Source organism: Mobula birostris, chromosome 6, assembly GCF_030028105.1.
Source record: "Mobula birostris isolate sMobBir1 chromosome 6, sMobBir1.hap1, whole genome shotgun sequence".
NCBI lineage: Eukaryota > Metazoa > Chordata > Chondrichthyes > Myliobatiformes > Myliobatidae > Mobula > Mobula birostris.
The window spans coordinates 166,721,625-166,743,166 of NC_092375.1; the positions used below are offsets into that span (position 1 = coordinate 166,721,625).

The 21,542-nt window shown below is 43.3% G+C and overlaps 1 long non-coding RNA gene across 2 annotated transcripts in view; it reads left to right on the plus strand.

The window, feature by feature from the left end:
- The window catches only part of LOC140198634 (uncharacterized), an 81,741-nt gene extending 69,562 nt beyond the window's left edge, over positions 1 to 12,179 (plus strand). For both annotated transcript variants that reach the window (XR_011886230.1, XR_011886228.1), the window contains 2 exons: positions 630 to 748; positions 11,741 to 12,179. This is a non-coding gene — a long non-coding RNA (uncharacterized lncRNA). The remainder of the gene's footprint in view (positions 1 to 629; positions 749 to 11,740) is intronic.
- Positions 12,180 to 21,542: the final 9,363 nt, after the last annotated feature.

Consider the following 21,542-nt stretch of genomic DNA (forward strand, 5'->3'; position numbering starts at 1 on the left):
GTAGTTTCAGAAAGAAATCAGGCAGTACGTATAATCAATTTGTTGCATTTTGGAGCACAGGAAATCTGAATGCCGAAGTCCAGAGTAAAGCTGCCCTATTTCAGAAACACAAATCAACTTCAGACATTGTATTCCTCTTACATATTCCTCTGCCCATTTGCAGTGTCTGGAACCTATCCTCTAAATCTTCATTTCCAAACTCACCTGTCATAGCTTTGGCTATAGAGGTTGTGTTCATATAATAAACACACATGCTATTCAGTGCAATACTCAGCTCCGTTACCAGCTGCTTTGGAAGACCAGAGAAATCTGCTTAATTTCAACAAGATGACCTGGACTGAATTTCAAACCCTTTCCAGGTGAAACCTAGCTGCTACACCCTTCACGTTATATTGCTCAATATTAATGTAACCTCCGATATATTAACTATACCGTAATTAGCTTATCAAATGATACAAACAGAGCTTTAATGAAAGACAATAGCAGATATGTCAAATATTTGAAGCAGAAGGACATTCTTATAGTACTTAACTTCACCATACATCCCTTTGTATATTTGTCTGTTCAAAGTTAAGATGGAATTTATGGCCTGGAAAAGCTAAATGAAAGATTAAATTTTTTGATGACAGGTCTTTCTTCTTCTCGCTGACAACTAACATAGGCCAATCCCGATGACGCATGCTTAACCCAATGCTCTACTCTCTCCACAACCATGACTGTGTGGCCAGGCACAGCTCAAGTGCCATCTGTAAGTACATGATCACACCACTCTTGTGTGGAGAATCTCAGATAGCATTGATGAGATGTACAGGGGTGAGATATTTCAGCTGTTTGAGTAGTGTCGCAACAGCAACCTTGTCAGCAAGATCAAGGAGTTGGTTGTGGACTTCAGGAAGGGAAATCAGAAGAGCACACACCAATCCTCATTGTGGGGGTGGGGGGTGGGAGTGGTGTGGGGGAGGTGGTCACTGGTGGGAAGGTAAGCAGCTTCAAATTCCTGGGCATCGACATCTCAGAAGATCTATCCTGGGCCCAATACATTGATGCAATTATGAAGAAGATATGCCAGTGCGTATACTTCATTAAGAGTTTGAGAAAATTTGGTACATCACCAAACACTCTAGCAAATTTCTACAGATTTACAGTGGTTGGGCATTGTGACTTGTTGCATCACAACCTGGAATGGAGGTTCCAAAGTGCTGGATCAAAAGACACTACAGAATGTTGTAGCCTCAACCAGCTTCATCATAGGTCCCACCCGTCCCACCATCAGGATAACTTTAAAAAGCAGTTTCTCAAGAAGGCAGCATCCATCATTATGGACCATCACCATCTAAGTCAAGCTCTTCATTTGTTACCACCACCGGGGTGTCTGCAGGAGCCTCTTGACCCACACTGATGTGTTAGGAATAGCTTCTTCCCCTCTGCCATCAGATTTCTGAATAGACCATGAACGCAAGAACACTACCTCACTATTCCTCTTTTGCACATCTATTTTATTTTCTTAATGCGATTGATGATACTTTTTGTGTCTTGGACTGTACAGCCAGCACAAAGCAATAAATTTCATGCCAGATGTCAGTGATGATAAACCCGAATCTGATTCTGATTCTGATCTTCAAGCTGAAACATTAACTCCATTTCTGGCTTCACAGATGCTGCCTGACCTGCTGAGCACTTCCAATTTTCATTTCAGATTTTCAGCATATGTACTATTTGCTTTTTCAAATGTTTTTATCCATTTGCCCTTTATTTTCATGTTCCAGAATAAAGCTGGCATTTAAATTAGAATTGTTTCTCATTATTAAGGAATGGGTTTGATTTTTAAAAGTGCCTGTACAGCTTGATAAGAGAACTCTTACAAGAATTAAGGGGAAAAACATCACATGATGTCTGTAATTCAAGCAGAGCTGGATCTCGAGGGCTATTCTGTGTATGAAAATTAGATTATTAATGTTTGTATTAATTATATATTAATAGAATCAAATTTCAATATTGTGAAAAAATAAAGTGTATGACAAAGATCTAACCAGTTAAACTTAAATAAAAATATATGTGCACAAAAGAACAAACAGTGCAGGCATACTTTTTAGAAAGCTCATTGCAACATTTTTATGTGATGCATGCTCCCTTTCAAAACATGATTTTTCATTTTTGACACTTCACATACACTGTTTCCAGATTCCTGACTTCTATAAATATTACACTTGCACATGATCATGTTAGTGCTATAACAGTTTGCTGGAAACAGTTTTCAGAGACTTTGCCAAGACCTAGGTTATATTGTGGTTGACATTACACTGTCATAGAAAACAGTTCATAAATCTTGTCTAGATTTCAGATTTTTTTTTTACAGACATTCTATGTTTCATTAGCTTGCCTTTACTGCCTGGCAAATCTTGTAACTTACTCTCACTCCTTGCCATGATTTTCTATGTTCATGAATCTGATTTGCTAACACATTAATTCCAAAAAATGTTTCCATAACAATGTAACACATTGATGAAGGAGTGGACCTTCATGCCACCGAGACTGCTCCACCATTCAACAAGGTTGTGGCTAATCTTCTACCCCAAACACCACCTTGCAGTTCTATGCCTGTATCTGTTGATTGTTTTCATATCTATCATGTCTGGTTAATAGGTCATCGATGACTGACTCTCCACAGCCCTACAGGGTGAAGAATGAGTCAACATCTGAATGACAACATTTCTCTTCATTCCAATCCTAAATGATCTAACCTTTATTTTGAGATTGTTCTGCTAGATCAGAACTCCCCGGGCAGTGTAAAATACTTCCCTTTTGAACCCTTTAAAGGTTTTGTTCATTATGGTGAGGTCACCTCCCCTTCTTCCAGCTGTGGAGAATAGAGCTCTAGCCTATTCAATCTCTCCTCCCATGATAGAACAGACTGGTGAACTTTTGCTACACTTTCTCAATACTAAATATATTGTTTATGATAGGTGACCAATATTCTAGGTGTGCTCTCGCTAAGATCCTATATAATTGTAATACATCATCTTTACTCTTGTATTCAGATTACCTAGCTTGATAATTTGCCTTCCTGGGTGCCTTGTGCACCTACGTAGTAGATTTTGATAACTTCTTTTTAAGGACATTCAGGTACAGTTGAACATCAACGTTTCACAATGTTACATCATTTACAAATGCAAACTGTTCTCTCTTTCACTATCTGTCAATATTTAGTATGCTGTAATTTGAAGCTGTTAACATTCTACAGGGGAATCAGTTTGTAGAGCATGAATTAATTAGAACTGGATATTCTGACAAATTTTCATTCCCTTCTTCAGCTGCTTGGTGCTGTCTATATGAGAGCCGTGGGAATCTGTTCAAATGCTTCTTCCCTCTTTGCTGACATATGAAGCACTGTGTGGCAGTTACAGCAGATGAAATACACAACCATATTTGTATTAAGGATGATGTAAATTCATTGAAATATTTTGGCCCATTTCACTGTTGTTGTAATTGAAGAACTATAAACACACTAACACTGGCGTCCCTCCACAATTATTCTCATCATTTAGATAAGAATGAACAAATTCATTGGAAAATGAGACTATTTTTCAGGCAAAGTACTTAAATGCTTGATAGCTTGTTTCTGTCTTGAAAATATTCAGAAAGTACTGATAAATTGCCTCATCTACGGCAGAAATCTGTTTTCACCCTCCAGTGATCTAATTGTGATACTTCTGAGGAATCATAGCCTGCAGGGGGAAGTACTGTGACACAAATAGAAACATTTGCCTTTCATGTTTAAATGACTAAGGGTTTAAGCAAAAGTGCTCCTTTACTAAATACAAAAAAAACTAAACTAGCCTCTTTCTATCTGTCTCTATCAGGCAAAGATTTTGATCAAAAATTTAGTAATGAGTTTTTTTTTTGTTTTGATGTGAGAATGATGAGATGTGATTGGAGAATAATTAAAATGTTAATATGTGGCGTATTTATCACTCTGACATATAATTCCAGGTGTTATCATGTTGACAGTACAATTTAGACAAGGGAATTCAAGTGTTACCAGCTATTACCACATTGCCTACCAAGGTGATACTTATATTTTATCTACTAATGCCTTCATGAAATGTTTTAGCATCAAGGATGAATAGCTGGTATAAAAGACTGAAGCAGGAATACTTATCCTGGAAATCAGAAATAATCCAGAAATATTGTAAAAATTCAGTGCCCAAGAGGTAGGGGAAGTGAGAACAAATTAGAGTTGATTTTTCAGATCCAGGACAAGACATTTTCTCAAAATAAGAGACAAAGTGTATTCTCTGTGCAGACATTTGATTTGCAGCAGCTTGTAATGATTAAATCAAAAGACAGGATTATAAAATGGCATAATTTGGAAAAGCAAATATGAACAAATGGAACTCTGTGTCCACATATGTAAATCTGTAAAGTTTGCAAAGAAATTAAAATATTATATGGATTACTTTGGAGCTTTGAAAAAAAAAACAGAAAAGAACATAATGCAAAGAGAGTATGCCCAAATGTTACAATGACTGGTTAGGTCTTATCTGGATTATGGTGAAAACCTCCGAGTAAAAACCTTTAGAAAAGTTGTAATTTTTTAGAAATGAATTTTAAAAGGTTTATCCAGAGATTGGCAGGCACAAGGGACAAAGAAAAATATTCATATTTAAAGAGTTTTACAGTTTATGAAATCATTTCCCAAAGCATGACCATTGTTGCCACGTAAGTAAACTTAATGTTGAGAAGTATGATTTCTCCTTGGAGAAAATGAACAGATGGCTCACTTGAGACTCTCGATGTGGCGAGAGGTCTAAATGGAAAATGTAGATAAAGAAAAACTCTTCACTCTGACATAAAGTAGAAAATATGAAAAATATCCAGTGAATCATACATGAACTGTTATAGAGGAATAGAATAAATATGATTTCTGTTAACTGTCTTTCTCTACAAAATGCTGTCTCGCCTCAGATTACTTTATTTCACATTTCCAGCATCTGGAGTACTTTGCTATTGAATTATATGCTGAGGGCAAACGAGCAGAAATAGATTCCTCATCAATTTGGGTTGGAATATTTTAACTTGGAGAGGTGTAGGACTTCGTAAGTTTTGCCTGTAAATGTACTGTAAGCCGGTTAGATAAAACACTGTAAAGGGGGTTTGGATTGGTCCTGCAGGTTGAGGACAGAAGTGGGCTTGACAGACTGTCCTGGGAGATAGCGACCGTGGCTGCGAATTCTTCGACTGAACCGTCGGAACAGGTCCAGCGTCAGAAACGCCCACTGATGAATGGAACCCGCTTCTTCCAAGTCGTGAAATCCTCGGCAAGTTTTCCACGAGAAAATGAGCAAGAACTAAAGTCGTCGGATTTCCCTTTTCTTTTAATTGACTCCCGTTATTGCAGTGTCCTGTACCCCTGATTGGCAGGCGAGAGTTCTGCGCACCCATACTTCTGTCATAGATTATTTAGCCTTTACTACAGGCAACATCGGAGATGTCTTCCTTTCTACGCTCTAACCATCTGAACCGCCAGCATGAGAACCGCAGCAGAGCCCACGCTATTCACAACAGTTATACTACCAGTGAGAAAGCGTCGGCCAAGTGGTACAAGCGCATTCTGGGGTGAAGACTACAATCCAGAGTCGTCCTTATTTGCGTGAAGAAGATGCACGGAAACGAGGATTGTCAGGGGTCATATCAGGGCACGGATAGATCATTGCATATGGCTGAAGGGCTACACCCACATTAAATACTAAGCACATTTTGAATATTGTTTCATCTCAATCATTAATTAATACTACTCGTTAAATGAAGAATTTTGATGGATATTTTAAAACACGCTGAAGATTCCAGATCTCTGCAATATTCCATCTTGTATCTTCATAATGTCCGCACATTAGTAATTATTTTCTTTTTCTGAAAACGGGGATTAAGTAAAATCACTTAGTAAGTCGGCAATGAGTAAGAGGCGCACAGGGCTCTTTGCAGAATTTTGATCGCGAATGAGGCTGGGTCAAAAACAACGACACCTATTTCCTGAGGAATACTCGGCTGAATCTGCACATTTGACGGCAAATGCCTTGATATTTGAATGAAGGCAAGTACAGCAAATTGGAATCGAAGAAAGTCAAGAACAAATAAACGTGTTTTTTATTAGAATCCCGGCCTCGTCCGAGTTGATCCCTCACTATAGCAACTAACGGCATTGTTTTTTATATAGGTGCTTTTGAGCACCTCGGACTTTAAGAATACCTGGAGATCTTGGAAGAATATCCTGGTGTTTAGAATTTCTCAATGTCATTTATAGCTGTCCTTCTAAAATCGAAGCATTGATTACTTCAGAAAATTCTCCCTGTGTATAACGTTGTAATCCTACTAAGAATTAGAATCCGACATCTGCATCAATTCCAGAACAGAGCTGCCAACAAGCACAAATTCTCTCCGTTGTGTAATGAATCTAAATTTACTATATTCATGCCGTATTACAATAAGATTTTTTAATGTTAAAAGGACCTCTTTTGGACAATTTATGACGGGATGAAAATGTTTTCCGAACGTTAATGTACAAGCAGCTACTCAAAGGAAACGTTAAATTATTCCAAGCCTGTCACATTTTTGTTCCTGTCACGTAAAGAGAAGCAAAGAAATTGGTTTTTGAAGTTCGAAGGGGGATTTTCCCCCCCTAAACCGGATAAAAATCCCCGCTCTCGGTGCTTCCCATGAGTGCTGCGAGCCCTTTTTCTGCCCGATCTAAAAATGATTCGCGACGTGAATGTAGACTGAGGAAGCTTAATGCAGGCCAGAGCGGTGATTGCGAATGAGACTGCGATGATTTTGCTCGAGCAATTTTAGACTTCGTTGCCTTGATCCTTAAATAAATCTAGTACTGTTCCGAACGTTATGCTTGGGTTTACGTGGTATATTAGTATTACAGCACTAAGGCTAAATTTCAGTGTTAATAAATCATATGCCTGTACTAGAAAAAAGTAAAAAATGTCCTACTGACTCCTGAAATAATTCATTTAAAATAATTTGTTGCTAAGAATTTAGATGAAGTACTGATAATGAATATGCTTGAGAAATATTGACATAAAATACCAGGAGAAAAAAGAGCAGGAATAAGCCATTCAAACCCTGGAGCCCTCTCCTTCATTCAACAAGATCAGGACTGATCTTCAACTTCAGTACTACGTTTCTACCACGTCCTATGATTCCTAGGACCTTCTCGCATCCAGAGATGTATTATTCTCAGTTTTGAATACAATGAATGACAGAGTCTCCAGCTTCTCTGAGGTACAGGATTCCATAGGTTCACCACCAATTGAACGACCAATTTTCATGTCTCCTTGTCACAGTCCGAATTGGCCTAACTCTTATTTCGAATTTGTATCTTTTTGTTTTGGACTCCTCGGCCAGGAAGACATCCCCTCTAAGAATCCTATGTGTTTCAGTGAGGTCATCTTCATTCTGCTAAACTCTAAAGAATGGAAGCTGGAGCTAAACAGTCTGTCTTCATATAATGAACTCACCATCCTGGTGAAACTTTGCTGCACTCCATATGTATAAAAAATATTCTATTTTTGCAAAGTTTGTATGATGACAGGCACAAATATTTTATCAATTGGTTGCAGGCTTCCAGTTGCAAAGACAACTCCTGATTGTCATTGCCTTCTACCCTGGATCCCATTGGCATTTACTTCTTGGGCAAGTCTCCCATATGGGATCTTCCAAAAGGTTTTACTGCAGTCAGTGCAACTGCATCAACTGCACAGCCCAAAACACTTAATTACCTCTTCAATAAATTTGATTAGTCAAGCACAATCTTTCCCTAGGAATACCGTTCTTACTAACCTTGATTAATCCTTGATCTCCAAGTACAGATTAATCTTGTGGCCGGAATAGATTTGAAAATCTCTGTCAGTGCCCCAGGAATCTCCTTCCTTAACTCCAAAGACAGCTTGGCTAACATCTCATCAGGCCCTGGAGATCTATTCACATTTAACCCCATTAAGACAGCTAAAGTCTTCTCCTTTTCAATAGTAACTTATTCTATAATTCTATCATCACTTCCCTGAATTTTCTAACTACAATATGGATCTCCATAGTGAATGTATCTGAGAAATATTAATTTAAGACCTTACCTACATCCTTTGGCTCTATCCATAAACTGTCAATTTGGTACTAAATGTTCCTAATCTTTTCCTGGTTACCTCCTTTGGAACTTTTGTCCACCAGTGCTATTTCATGCCCACTTTGCCAAACTAATTATTAGTACACCCTGCATAGTTTACATCTGTATAGGCCTCTGAGACATAGTTCTCTATGCCAGCTATAATCTACCGGTTTTTATTCAACCCTTGATAACACATGACACTCAGTTTTTCTTTTAACTTTTTGGGTCCTTTCACTCTTATGGGGAAAAAGTTGGCACTGAACTCTCAATTTCATTTTTGAAGCATGAAAATATAAGAAATAAAAGCAAGATGAGCACAATCAGCCTTTCATACCTGCTGCACCCTCAGTAAGAACCAGGCTGTTAACAAGCTGTTAATAACTTAAACCTCAGCCATCAAACATGCACATATAGAAGTGGTGCTTGGTGTTGAGTAATCTTCTTTCTGAACTGGAGGTGACGTATGTTGAATAAATTCCTACTTTGCTGACAAATAACCTCCTTTCCAGCAGGAAATTTGAGGTGAGGTACAGCACTAAGATTATGAAAAGTGTTGATGCAATAACACAAGCATGGTTTGCACTTTATTGGGTCTATTGTGGGTACATAGTATAAGACTGTAGCTTGTATGCAGTCATAAAGCAGATGTGAGATGGAAGGGCATTTCGGTAGATGGCCAAATTTGAGCATGTTGCTTCCCTGTCCTTTCTGCAGTGATGAAGACATAGACTCTTGTGAGATCAAAAAAGGTGTACAGATGGATTTGCTACTCTCCTGCATTCCTCTTTGAATTCACACAATGAAGATCATGCCCATTGAATGCCCAGATGGATGAAATCCACAGTGCAATTCCTGCCATCATTAAGAGGTATTGAGCAGTACCTGGATAATCAATTCTCTGTGCAGCAAGACCCCTCTGCAATGGTGGATGGTTTGATTATATCTTGACACCAGAAGGAGACTGCAAGCACCACTCATGCCATGATTCAAGACTGTTGGACTGACCACTGCTTAATCATTTGGTTATCTCCTCCAACCTGATCCCAAAATAACCATGACTGCCTCGAGAAAATCAATTTTCACTGGCTCAAGTGCGATGCAAATATATTACGATGGCTGTGGGGGTATCACTGGTTTGAATAAGTAAATCCTGGGCAATATAAGTAGACTTGCTGAAGCAGAGTGGAATGGCTTAATGTTTTAAATGTGGTGTCTTAGCAATGATGCATTTGTTCATAAGGCATAAACATGACCAAGAAACAAAACTTGAACATACATACAGATGTAACAATTAAGAACAGGAAAAGCCCCTTTTCTTCCTTGAGCCTGTTCCAGCATTGAACACCTCCTTGCTGATACAATTGGAACTTGAATTCCACATTCCCATATATCCACAAGAACATTCTGCACCTTTTGTTTATCAATAATCTATCTATCTCCACCATAAAATATCAGATTCTGCTTGTGTTGCCCTTTGAGGAAGCGGGTTCCAAAAAATCGGAATCCAAGGGGAAAAGATGGCCCGCCTCTGTAACCTATCAAGATCTCATACATTTCAATTAAGTCACTGTTCATTTCTAATTCCAGCGGATAGAAAACATTTCCTCAAGTGAGCCTGTATATCCCTAAAACCAGTATGGCAAATCCTCTGAATTGCTTCCAAAATGAGACAATATGACGTGAAGTTCTCTACATAACTGAAGTACAACCTCCTTACTGTTTTGCTAACCCACCTCGCTGTAAATCTTAAGGTCATCTTAGCTTAACTATTTCCTGTTCCCGCCTACGAACAGAGATGTAAAGTGGCGTTCCACCCTAGATACACATCCTTGTAGGGCACTGAAACACAGCTTGTGTAGAATACACATAATATATTCATTGTCAGCTCTTGAATTGTACTCCAACAGCCCAGCAACCGCTGCTGAAGAATTGCCCCAGACACGCCCTTCCAAAGTCCTTCCTGGAAATGAGACTACAAAGAATTATATACTTGTCATCATGCCTTTCATTTTAAAATATCCATTTACAAAGTCCCTCGTTCATTTTTTTTAACCATAATTCTAGCAGGAGGTTAATATCGCTACTATACAGAAGGCAGCCCTGCAACGCACTTCAAATTGACAATCAAAACATTTCCTATACTGGACCAGACAGATGCAACGTGTAGCCTTATAGAACAAGAAGCCTAAGAAAGGCCCCGTTTTCCAACAAGACAGATAAAACAGAAATCATGATTGCCTAAAATATTATTTGTCGGAACGAAAGGCTAAATGCTTTCCTTCTGAAAGCACGCACCACCAAGAAAGGGCTCAGGCTGCATCGGCTATAGGCTACAGGAATTGTCAACGTGTTAGCGTCGCGCCCACTATATATCAAGTCAGCGTCACAACGTGCTACACTTGCGGAGTGGCGCTTTTAAGTGCAGAAGGTACAATCGGAGAGTAATAAACTGCAGCCTACCAATGCGCACGGCTGAAGTTTGGTTCGATAACACTTGCCTCCTGACGAGAATACAATTGCGGCTCAGTTCTCCATGGCATGTGGTCAATGAGTCTAGTGCTGGGAGGCTTCTCGCCGCAACCTGCGCTTGGATTCCTCCTGAAAACACTGCGGGCTGTTTCGATTTTATCCAACTTTCCGGGATTGTAAAAGTTGAAAGAAAGCTCGGTGCAGGGGGAGCGGGTGGCGGCGTGAGCCTGCAGTGTGTTTGACTGAACGTAGTGAAGAACAACAACCCGGCTGTGAGGCGTCGAATACACTTAAATAAAGCAGATGACACACATGCATTCCTGCGGAGGGACGGTCTGAGATTCCGAGAGTCTGGGATGTTAGAAAGACAGGTAGTCAATAATAGCCAAGGAAAGTAAGAGAAATTTCCGAAGAAAATGTGTGATATCTGGGGATAGTTAATGAGGTGTGAGGAATCCGTATTCCCAGAGAGTCGGTGAATCCTGAGATGCAGAGGAGCCAAGGTAGCGATATTGCAGTCCATGTTGAAACTGTGGTAGGCGAGTAACTTACACAAACAACTGGAATTCTGCAGATGCTGGAAATTCAAGCAACACACATCAAAGTTACTGGTGAACGCAGCAGGCCAGGCAGCATCTCTAGGAAGAGGTACAGTCGACGTTTCAGGCCGAGACCCTGAGGCTGCCTGGCCTGCTGCGTTCACCAGGAACTTTGATGTGTGTAGGCGGGTAACTTCCCGGAAATGCCGACTCCCTTGCATGTGGTGAATTGGCGGTGTCCGGGCGGTCCGTGATACTTGGGGAGTCAATGATGTCGAGGATGCCAGGGACAGTCGGTCACTCCGGGAAAGTTGGTGCCAAACCCACGACAGTTCGAGATATTTTGGGTGAGTCAGGGCTGGCGAGAGATCAGTGACCCCGCGTAAAATTACTGATTTCTAGAGAGCTTCTGGGACATTGGAGAGCTAACGATGTCTGTTGAATCAGTGATATCACAATACACAGAATAACTGTTCCTTCTTATAAAAAATATACATAATTTAAGTTTCATTTATGCTTTCTTGGTAGTGTTGCTTGTGAATCAGGTGTTCTTTATCAATTACAGCTCGGCATTCAATACGATCATCCCTTCCAAGACTAATCAATAAGCTTCAAGACCTTGGCCTCAATACCTCTGTGTGCAATTGGATCCTCGATTTCCTCGCTTGCAGACCCCAGTCAGTTCGGATTAGCAACAACATCTCCTCCACAATCTCCATCAGCACAGGTGCACCACGGGGCTGAGTGTGCGCTACACGCTTGACACGAGACTGTGTGGCTAAGCTCAACTCCGACGCCATATTTAAGTTTGCTGACGACACTGATTTTCAAAGACCAAAAGGGCAATCAGTGTGTGAAGTCAGAGGACGGAGTTCTTACATGGATATTCATTACGCGTGTTCACTAGAGATGGTCACTGTAGATGGAGGATACGGGGAGTGTAATTCGGAGAGTGAGTGATGTTTGGAGATCTGTCATGTCCCGCTGATCAGTGATGCTAACCAAGCCTGACGTACTCTGGGGGGGTTCCTAACCTGATATCCACGGACCTCTCGGTTAATGTTAGGGGTCCACGGCATTAAAAAAGTTTGGAAACCCTTGGTATAGCCTCTAGAGTCGGTGATAATCGAGAACTCTGATGGGCTGGAAAATTAGATATGCGCGGCATTGAAAACCCGTGGGAGCGTGAGTGGTAGAGGTTGCGGGCAGTGAATGGGAATGTGGGGAGAATAACACTCACCCCGAGTTACTGGGCGCTTGTTGATCGGCGTTGGCGTGGTGGGACAACATGCACTTGGTAAGGGATTCTCCTGTTAGCTCGGACTCTCTAAAACTCCCAGGTTGCAGGCTCCCTGGGTATCAGCGACTCGTGGGACATCACAGTTCACACGGTAGCTCGGTGCATTTCCCAAGGTGCTCCGATTCCTCCCGTATCCCGAAACACACACGTTGGTCGGTTAATGGCCAAGAAGATGCCCCAGGTGTGAGGGAGAAAGGGAAAATCAGTGGTGAAAGGGAAAGAGGAAAATGTGATTAGAGTGGGTGCTGGTGGCCGCGGACTCTGTCGAGGAAAGGACTCGTACCTCCCTGTGACTCTTGTGGTCATCAGTGTCTTCTGCCATCACTGCTGTCCCCGGATACCCTCGTTTCCATACGCAGCCACGAGTCCCGGATATCACCCGCCCCTTGCCCTGGGATATCACTGGCACCCAGCATAGTTGAGCCCCGAGCGAACAACTCCAAGGACTCTCGTTCACTCGTGATTTCCATTGCTCTCGAAGTGACCCCCAAAATCACAAACCACTCACTCCCAGGACTCCATTAATTGAGCCGCGGCTAACGTCCCGAACATTGACCTGTCAGGAATCAGTAACTCTTTAGACAGGCAACACACATCAAAGTTGCTGGTGAACGCAGCAGGCCAGGCAACATCTCTAGGAAGAGGTACAGTCGACGTTTCATAGAAACATAGAAACATAGAAAATAGGTGCAGGAGTAGGCCATTCGGCCCTTCGAACCTGCACCGCCATTTATTATGATCATGGCTGATCATCCAACTCTGAACCCCGCCCCAGCCTTCCCTCCATACCCCCTGACCCCCGTAGCCTCAAGGGCCATATCTAACTCCCTCTTAAATATAGCCAATGTACTGGCCTCAACTGTTTCCTGTGGCAGAGAATTCCACAGATTTACCACTCTCTGTGTGAAGAAGTTTTTCCTAATCTGGGTCCTAAAAGGCTTCCCCTCTATCCTCAAACTGTGGCCCCTCGTTCTGGACTTCCCCAACATCGGGAACAATCTTCCTGCATCTAGCCTGTCCAATCCCTTTGGGATCTTATACGTTTCAATCAGATCTCCCCTCAATCTTCTAAATTCCAACGAGTACAAGCCCAGTTCATCCAGTCTTTCTTCATATGAAAGTCCTGCCATCCCAGGAATCAATCTGGTGAACCTTCTTTGTACTCCCTCTATGGCAAGGATGTCTTTCCTCAGATTAGGGGACCAAAACTGCACACAATACTCCAGGTGTGGTCTCACCAAGGCCTTGTACAACTGCAGTAGTACCTCCCTGCTCCTGTACTCGAATCCTCTCGCTATAAGTGCCAGCATACCATTCGCCTTTTTCACCGCCTGCTGTACCTGCATGCCCACTTTCAATGACTGGTGTATAATGACACCCAGGTCTCATTGCACCTCCCCTTTTCCTAATTGGCCACCATTCAGATAATAATCTGTTTTCCTATTTTTGCCACCAAAGTGGATAACTTCACATTTATCCACATTAAATTGCATCTGCCATGAATTTGCCCACTCACCCAACCTATCCAAGTCACTCTGCATCCTCTTAGCATCCTCCTCACAGCTAACACTGCCACCCAGCTTCGTGTCATCCGCAAACTTGGAGATGCTGCATTTAATTCCCTCATCCAAGTCATTAATATATATTGTAAACAACTGGGGTCCCAGCACTGAGCCTTGCGGTACCCCACTAGTCACCGCCTGCCATTCTGAAAAGGTCCCATTTATTCCCACTCTTTGCTTCCTGTCTGCTAACCAACTCTCCACCCACACCAATACCTTACCCCCAATACCGTGTGCTTTAAGTTTGCACACTAATCTCCTGTGTGGGACCTTGTCAAAAGTCTTCTGAAAATCCAAATATACCACATCCACTGGTTCTCTCCTATCCACTCTACTAGTTACATCCTCAAAAAATTCTATGAGATTCGTCAGACATGATTTTCCTTTCACAAATCCATGCTGACTTTGTCCGATCATTTCACCGCTTTCCAAATGTGCTGTTATCACATCCTTGATAACTGACTCGAGCAGTTTCCCCACCACCGACGTTAGGCTAACCGGTCTATAATTCCCCGGTTTCTCTCTCCCTCCTTTTTTAAAAACTGGAGTTACATTAGCCACCCTCCAATCCTCAGGAACTAGTCCAGAATCTAACGAGTTTTGAAAAATTATCACTAATGCATCCACTATTTCTTGGGCTACTTCCTTAAGCACTCTGGGATGCAGACCATCTGGCCCTGGGAATTTATCTGCCTTCAATCCCTTCAATTTACCTAACACCACTTCCCTACTAACATGTATTTCGCTCAGTTCCTCCATCTCACTGGACCCTCTGTCCCCTACTATTTCTGGAAGATTATTTATGTCCTCCTTAGTGAAGACAGAACCAAAGTAATTATTCAATTGGTCTGCCATGTCCTTGCTCCCCATAATCAATTCACCTGTTTCTGTCTGCAGGGGACCTACATTTGTCTTTACCAGTCTTTTCCTTTTTACATATCTATAAAAGCTTTTACAGTCCGTTTTTATGTTCCCTGCCAGTTTTCTCTCATAATCTTTTTTCCCCTTCCTAATTAAGCCCTTTGTCCTCCTCTGCTGAATTCTGAATTTCTCCCAGTCCTCAGGTGAGCCACTTTCTCTGGCTAATTTGTATGCTTCTTCTTTGGAATTGATACTATCCCTAATTTCTCTTGTCAGCCACGGGTGCACTACCTTCCTTGATTTATTCTTTTGCCAAACTGGGATGAACAATTGTTGTAGTTCATCCATGCAACCTTTAAATGCTTGCCATTGCATATCCACCGTCAATCCTTTAAGTGTCATTTGCCAGTCTATCTTAGCTAATTCACGTCTCATACCTTCAAAGTTACCCCTCTTTAAGTTCGGAACCTTTGTTTCTGAATTAACTATGTCACTCTCCATCTTAATGAAGAATTCCACCATATTCTGGTCACTCTTACCCAAGGGGCCTCTCACGACAAGATTGCTAATTAACCCTTCCTCATTGCTCAAAACCCAGTCCAGAATAGCCTGCTCTCTAGTTGGTTCCTCGACATGTTGGTTCAAAAAACCATCCCGCATACGTTCCAAGAAATCCTCTTCCTCAGCACCTTTACCAATTTGGTTCACCCAATCTACATGTAGATTGAAGTCACCCATTATAACTGCTGTTCCTTTATTGCACACATTTCTAATTTCAGGCTGAGACCCTTCGTCAGTCCTGACTGTACCTCTTCCTAGATATGCTGCCTGGCCTGCTGCGTTCACCAGCAACTTTGATGTGTGTTGCTTGAATTTCCAGCATCTGCAGAATTCCTGTTGTTTGAACTCTTTAGACATCATTGCTTCCAGAGATGGCACTGAATGCATGGACCTCTCGGCCGGCGGGACCCCTTCCGATCACAGAGACAAAGAGAAAACTCACTGACAGTGACCGGAGATCGAGACTGCGCCAGGATGACTGGGACTATGAGGCAGCAGTCTGTTGTCGCTCTGGATCAACTAGTTCCACTCATTTCCCCTGTAACCTTTCTCCCCACGGTCCCACTAAGCCTCGCCTTCTACCGAAAACATAGCACCCTACACGCGGAATGGGAGAAAACGGGAGACACCCATATGGTCGCTGAGTGAACGGGCGCTCTCCACACAAGCCGCGCAAGGAAATCGGAATCAAAACGGATTTTTTCCCCCAGCTACGCCGCTGTGAAGTCGATGATGTCCCGGGTGTCGGTGATGTCTCAGGAGTGAATGAGTGGGTGTCAACGATGTCCTGGGATATTTGAGGAATCATTGTTCGGAGAGTCGGGATTTTGTGATATGGTCGTTATGGGCGGGGAAGGGAGGGGTTCCGTGATATCCCGGGAGTCAGAAATGTCCCAGCGGCCCGCGATTGTGTGGTATCCAGGGTGCTAAGACAACCCTGGGAGTCAGCGTTTTCTCGGGAATTTATGATGTCGGGCGAGCGAGCTATGTTCAGGGCGACAGTGATGCCTCGGGAGTCTCTAACAGTTGGCGGAACTGTAACGCCCCAGGAGTCTGAGTAATTACTGAATTAACGATACTCTGGGGAGATGTCCCGAGAGAAAGTAGTGTTTTCAGAGATTCAGTGATTTCCCATGAGTCGGTGATTATCGCTGATTCTTTGATTTCAGGGGAATGCACAGTATCCCGTGGAATGATTGTGACTCCAGGGATTTGGGGCGTTAGTAAATTGTGAAGTCTAGATATCGGTGTTGTCTGGGTGTCAGTTCTATTCGATAAAGTGGTAGTGTGGACGGAGTCAATGGTTTCACGCATTCGGTGATCGCGGGGAAGGTTTGTGATGCTAAAACCACTGGATTTCGGGATTCATAAAAAAATAGGAGCAGGTGTAAACCTCACAGCACTTCAAACCTATTCCTTCACTCAATCCGAACATGACTCAACTACCTCAACGCCATTTTCGAAAATTATGCCTCTGTACCGGGATTGCTTATCGTGCCTCCCAAAATCTACCTATCTCTGGTTCAAATGAAGCTAGCAGTTTATTGCAGGGTAGAGAGTCGGTGACACCAAGAACACCGGGGAGGTGGCTTTGGGGATTGTGGATGCTGCAGTGACCTTCCGAGGGTCTGTACTTACAGAAATTGTTTTGTAAATTGTAGATAGCAAATGTGATCTCACTATTTTAGAAAAAGGAGGGGAGCCTGGGGAAGAGAAAAACAGATCCCCGCAGATTGTCGGCTTCGTATCAATAGCGGGTAAAATGCTGGGATCCATAATGGACGTGGTAATGGTTGTGGAGGAATAATGGGATTATGCAGAGTGAACATGAACTAATGAAGGGAAAATCATGTTTGAACGATCTGGGGTGAGGTGTGACAGGGAGAACAGGGGTGTGATAAAGCAGTTGTTGACGTGGTATCGCCAGTGGAAGAGTTTGGAATATCGCTACAATATACAGAGTCAACATTAAAAACTGAGGTGCCCGGGAATTTCTTCTGTCTGAGGAATCAGAATCAGGTTTATTGTCACCGGCATGTGACGTGAAATTTGTTAATTTAGCAGCAGCAGTTCAATACAATACATAATCTCGGAGAGAGAAAGAGAGAGAGAGAGAGAGAGAGAGAGAGAGAGAGAGAATAATAAATAAATAAATAAATAAAATAAACATAATAAATAAACAAGTAAACCAATTATGTACAGTATATTGAATGTGCAAAAACAGAAATACAGTATATTAAAGAAGTGAGGTAGTGTCCAAAGCTTCAAAGTCCATTTAGGAATCAGATGGCAGAGGGGAAGAAGCTGTTTCTGAATCACTGAGTGTGTGCCTTCAGGCTTCTGTACCTCCTACCTGACGGTAACAGTGAGAAAAGGGCATGTCCTGGGTGCTGGAGGTCCTTAATAATGGACGCTGCCTTTCTGAGACACCGCTTCTTGAAGATGGGGTATGTCTGGAATTCGGTGGTCAGGAAGGTAATGGAGGTTGAATAACTAAGAAGGAGATAGATTCATCTTTGAAGGCTTTGGGAATTGAAGACAATGTGGAACAGGAAGGAAGAGGGGCTCTGCACCGAGGCAAATTCGTTGTGTTCACATTGAATGATGGAACGGTGGGGGGGAGTGGGTGCTGGAGGTCAACGTTTACTCTGATTTGCTTGTGTTCTTCTGGGAATGCATGTTCTCCAGGGAGTGAACAGAGGAAAGCGACATATGAAGAGCTCAGAGTCAGAGAGGAGGATGGTTTTGAGGCGGGGGGGGGGGGTATCTGGCAGGAATTGTATCTGGTGCAAAGTCTGGACACAGAAGATGGTGAAGAGTAATTGTGGGGTGCCTGGGGTGGGTTCGAATGAGGGAAAGGGAGAGTTCAGGGGGAAGAGTGGAGAAGGAAAGGCAAGGCTTTGACCCGAAATATTGACAACTCCCTTTTCCCCATTGAGATCCATTGAGTTCCACCCGCTGATTATCTGTTGTTCCAGGGAGTGAGTGATGTCTGGAGAGTCAACCATGCCCCAGGAAACCAGTGATGTCAAAAGTCAGTGTTGACGAGGCAGGCAGTGATGTCCAGGAGTCCGTGATCACTGGGCAGGCAGAGATGTCCAGGAGTCAGTGATCACTGGGCAGGCAGTGATGTCCAGGAGTCAGTGATCACTGGGCAGGCAGAGATGTCCAGGAGTCAGTGATCACTGGGCAGGCAGTGATGTCCAGGTAACCCGTGATCACTGGGCAGGCAGAGATGTCCAGGTAACCCGTGATCACTGGGCAGACAGAGATGTCCAGGAGTCAGTGATCACTGGGCAGGCAGAGATGTCCAGGTAACCCGTGATCACTGGGCAGGCAGAGATGTCCAGGAGTCAGTGATCAGTGGGCAGGCAGTGATGTCCAGGTAACCTGTGATCACTGGTTAGGCAGTCGTATCTGGGGAGTCAGTGAATTTCAGGGTGTCAGTGATATCCAAGAGAACGTGTAATGTTTGAGAAGTTGGTATTTTCTTGGGAGACTCTGATGTCCAGGGATCCTGTGATTCCTTCTGATTCAGATTTTCAGCGGCTTTGAGTAACTTCAAGGGAATCAGTGGTGAGTATGAATTCACTGGCTCCAAACAGCGTCTTTTCAAGGGTTCACACTCTTTGCAGGGAACAGTCCACAGGTATGGATAGAGAGTAATGGACTCAGAAAGCTGTGGGAATCAGTAATTTTCAAGTATTCTGTGCTGCTTAAGGGATGCAAGCCTGCAGTGTCCAGGGGTGAGTAACATTCCGGAACATAGCGATCTCTGCTCAGTCACAGAAATTATAGTTTTCCAGCACTCAAAGATGACTTTCAGTAATGCATTGATATCAGGAGATTCAGGAGTGGTCAATGAGATAGGAATATTGGTGAGTCAACGATTTCTCAGCAGACAGTTTTATCAAGGGAATCAGTGAGAACCAGCTATATGATATCCCAGGAATCGGTGATGTCCAGTGATTCCATGGTGTTTGGGTGCGGATAATGACCAGGAAGGGCAGTGATTCCCTAAGAATGAGATCCTTGGAGTTAGCAATATATGAAGTCAGTCATTTTCAGGGATTTGTGGATATCCAAAAGATCACTGATGTCAGTGTAATCTAGTGGCACCCCGAGAGACACTGGTGTTCTGGGTGTACATGATATGCAGTGAATTAGCGATCACGTGGAAATCGGTAATACCAGGGACACGAGAATATCTGCAGATGCTGGAAATCCTAAGCCACACACACACAACAAGCTGGAGGAACTCGGCGGGCAGGCAGCATTTACGGAAAAGAGCAATCAGTCGACGTTTCGGGTCAGGACCCTTCACCAGGATGTCAACAACCCCCCGATACCTGGGAATTGTTCACATCCAGGGACCGAGTAATGTTTCGACAGCAAGTGCGCTTTAGTGCCGCTGTAGAATCAGTCATTTCCATGGAGTTAATCATTATTCATTAATACTCCGGAATCCACTGCTGTATGAGGACCCTTTGATATCAGACACTCAGGGTGTTCCAGCGATCCAGGAATCATGCATGTCCATTGAGGCGGTATAGATAAATTGATGTCGGCATGCTTAATACTTTCTAGAAAGTCACGGATTTCTGGTCAGCGATGTCCCAATCCTTATTGTTATCCAATGTGCCAGTGCTGCCCAGGTAAGCAATGGATTTCAGGGATTTGCTGTATTCCAGGTATTCAATAGTCCCTGCCTAACAATGCAATCAGTAATCCCCCGGAAATAATAATTCATAGTAAATCAGTAGTAACTCGGTGATATCTAGGGACTCCGTTTCGTTCAGTGATCCGGCGACTTTCAGGCAGCCGTGGACCGTCCCGGGCCCCGAGATGTTCAAGAGTATTGGTGCTCTCGGGGGACTCATGGCCCAGAATCCGGCACTTTCAGAAAGTCATGAATGTGCGGGGAGTTCTTAAGTCTGGGGAGCCACGGCGTTCCAGAGAGTTGGCAATGTCCTTTGGGTCAATTATAGGCAGGGTTTCAGTTTTATCCGGGGAGCAGTGGTATGCTGGAACCAATGATATGCAGGAATGGTTCATTCCCAGGGGGGTCGGTGTTTCCAGGGCATGAGGGATGTATGTTCAGGGTCTTCCTGATGCCCAGAGAATTAGTGGTAATTCATGGATTAACTGAAATGAAGATGGGGGATTCATAAAGCCGAGGGAATCTGTGATATCAGTGGAATTACTGAGGGCCAGGGAGACGGTGACGTTCAGGCCGTCGGTGTTTTCAGAAGAATGGCTGATGTCCAGGGAGATGGTGGCTTTGGTGGAGAGAAGGAGAAGAGCGGAAGGGCCGGGTGTCGTTGGATTCCCTTCTTCCTGAGAAGGTTGTTATCTGGCCATTGGTCCATGGAGCTGCTCTCACACCACTGGAGTCGAGGAGACCCCGGGAAGGCAGAAATATTCAGGGAATCGTGGATCACCGGCGAGTCGGGACTTTTCCGGGAATCAGCGAAGTACGCGGCGCGGTGACCGTGAAGAGTTTGCGATTCCAGGGCATTCCGTAGATGCCGAGCCCCGGGGAGCTGGTGCTATGAAGGGTGGTGGTGGCCAGATATCAGAATCAGGGATATGTCGTGAAATTTGTTGTTTTTGCGGCAGTACAATGCAGTACACAATAATAGAGAAAAAATGTGAATTACAGCAGGTAGATTTATAGTTAGGTAAGTAGTGCAAAATAGAAATAAAACAGTAGTGAGGTGGTGTTCATGGGTTCAATATCCATTCAGAAATCGGATGGCAGAGGGGAAGAAGTTATTCCTGAATCGCTGAGTGTGCGTCTTCAGGCTCCTATACCTCCTTCCTAATGGTAACCATGAGAACAGTGCACGCCCTGAGTAACGGGGGTTCTTAATGATGGACGCCGCCTTTCCGGGGCATCGCCCCTTGAAGATACCCTGGGTACGACGGAGGCTAGTGCCCATGATGGAGCTGGACAACTCTGTTCATATAGGTTTCAGAAGCTGGTGATGTGGCACTATCACCGATATCCGGAGTCAACGTTCTCCAGGCAGCGATCTCCTGAGTTGCGGGGTTTCGATGGTGTTCATAGTCAGTGAACAATG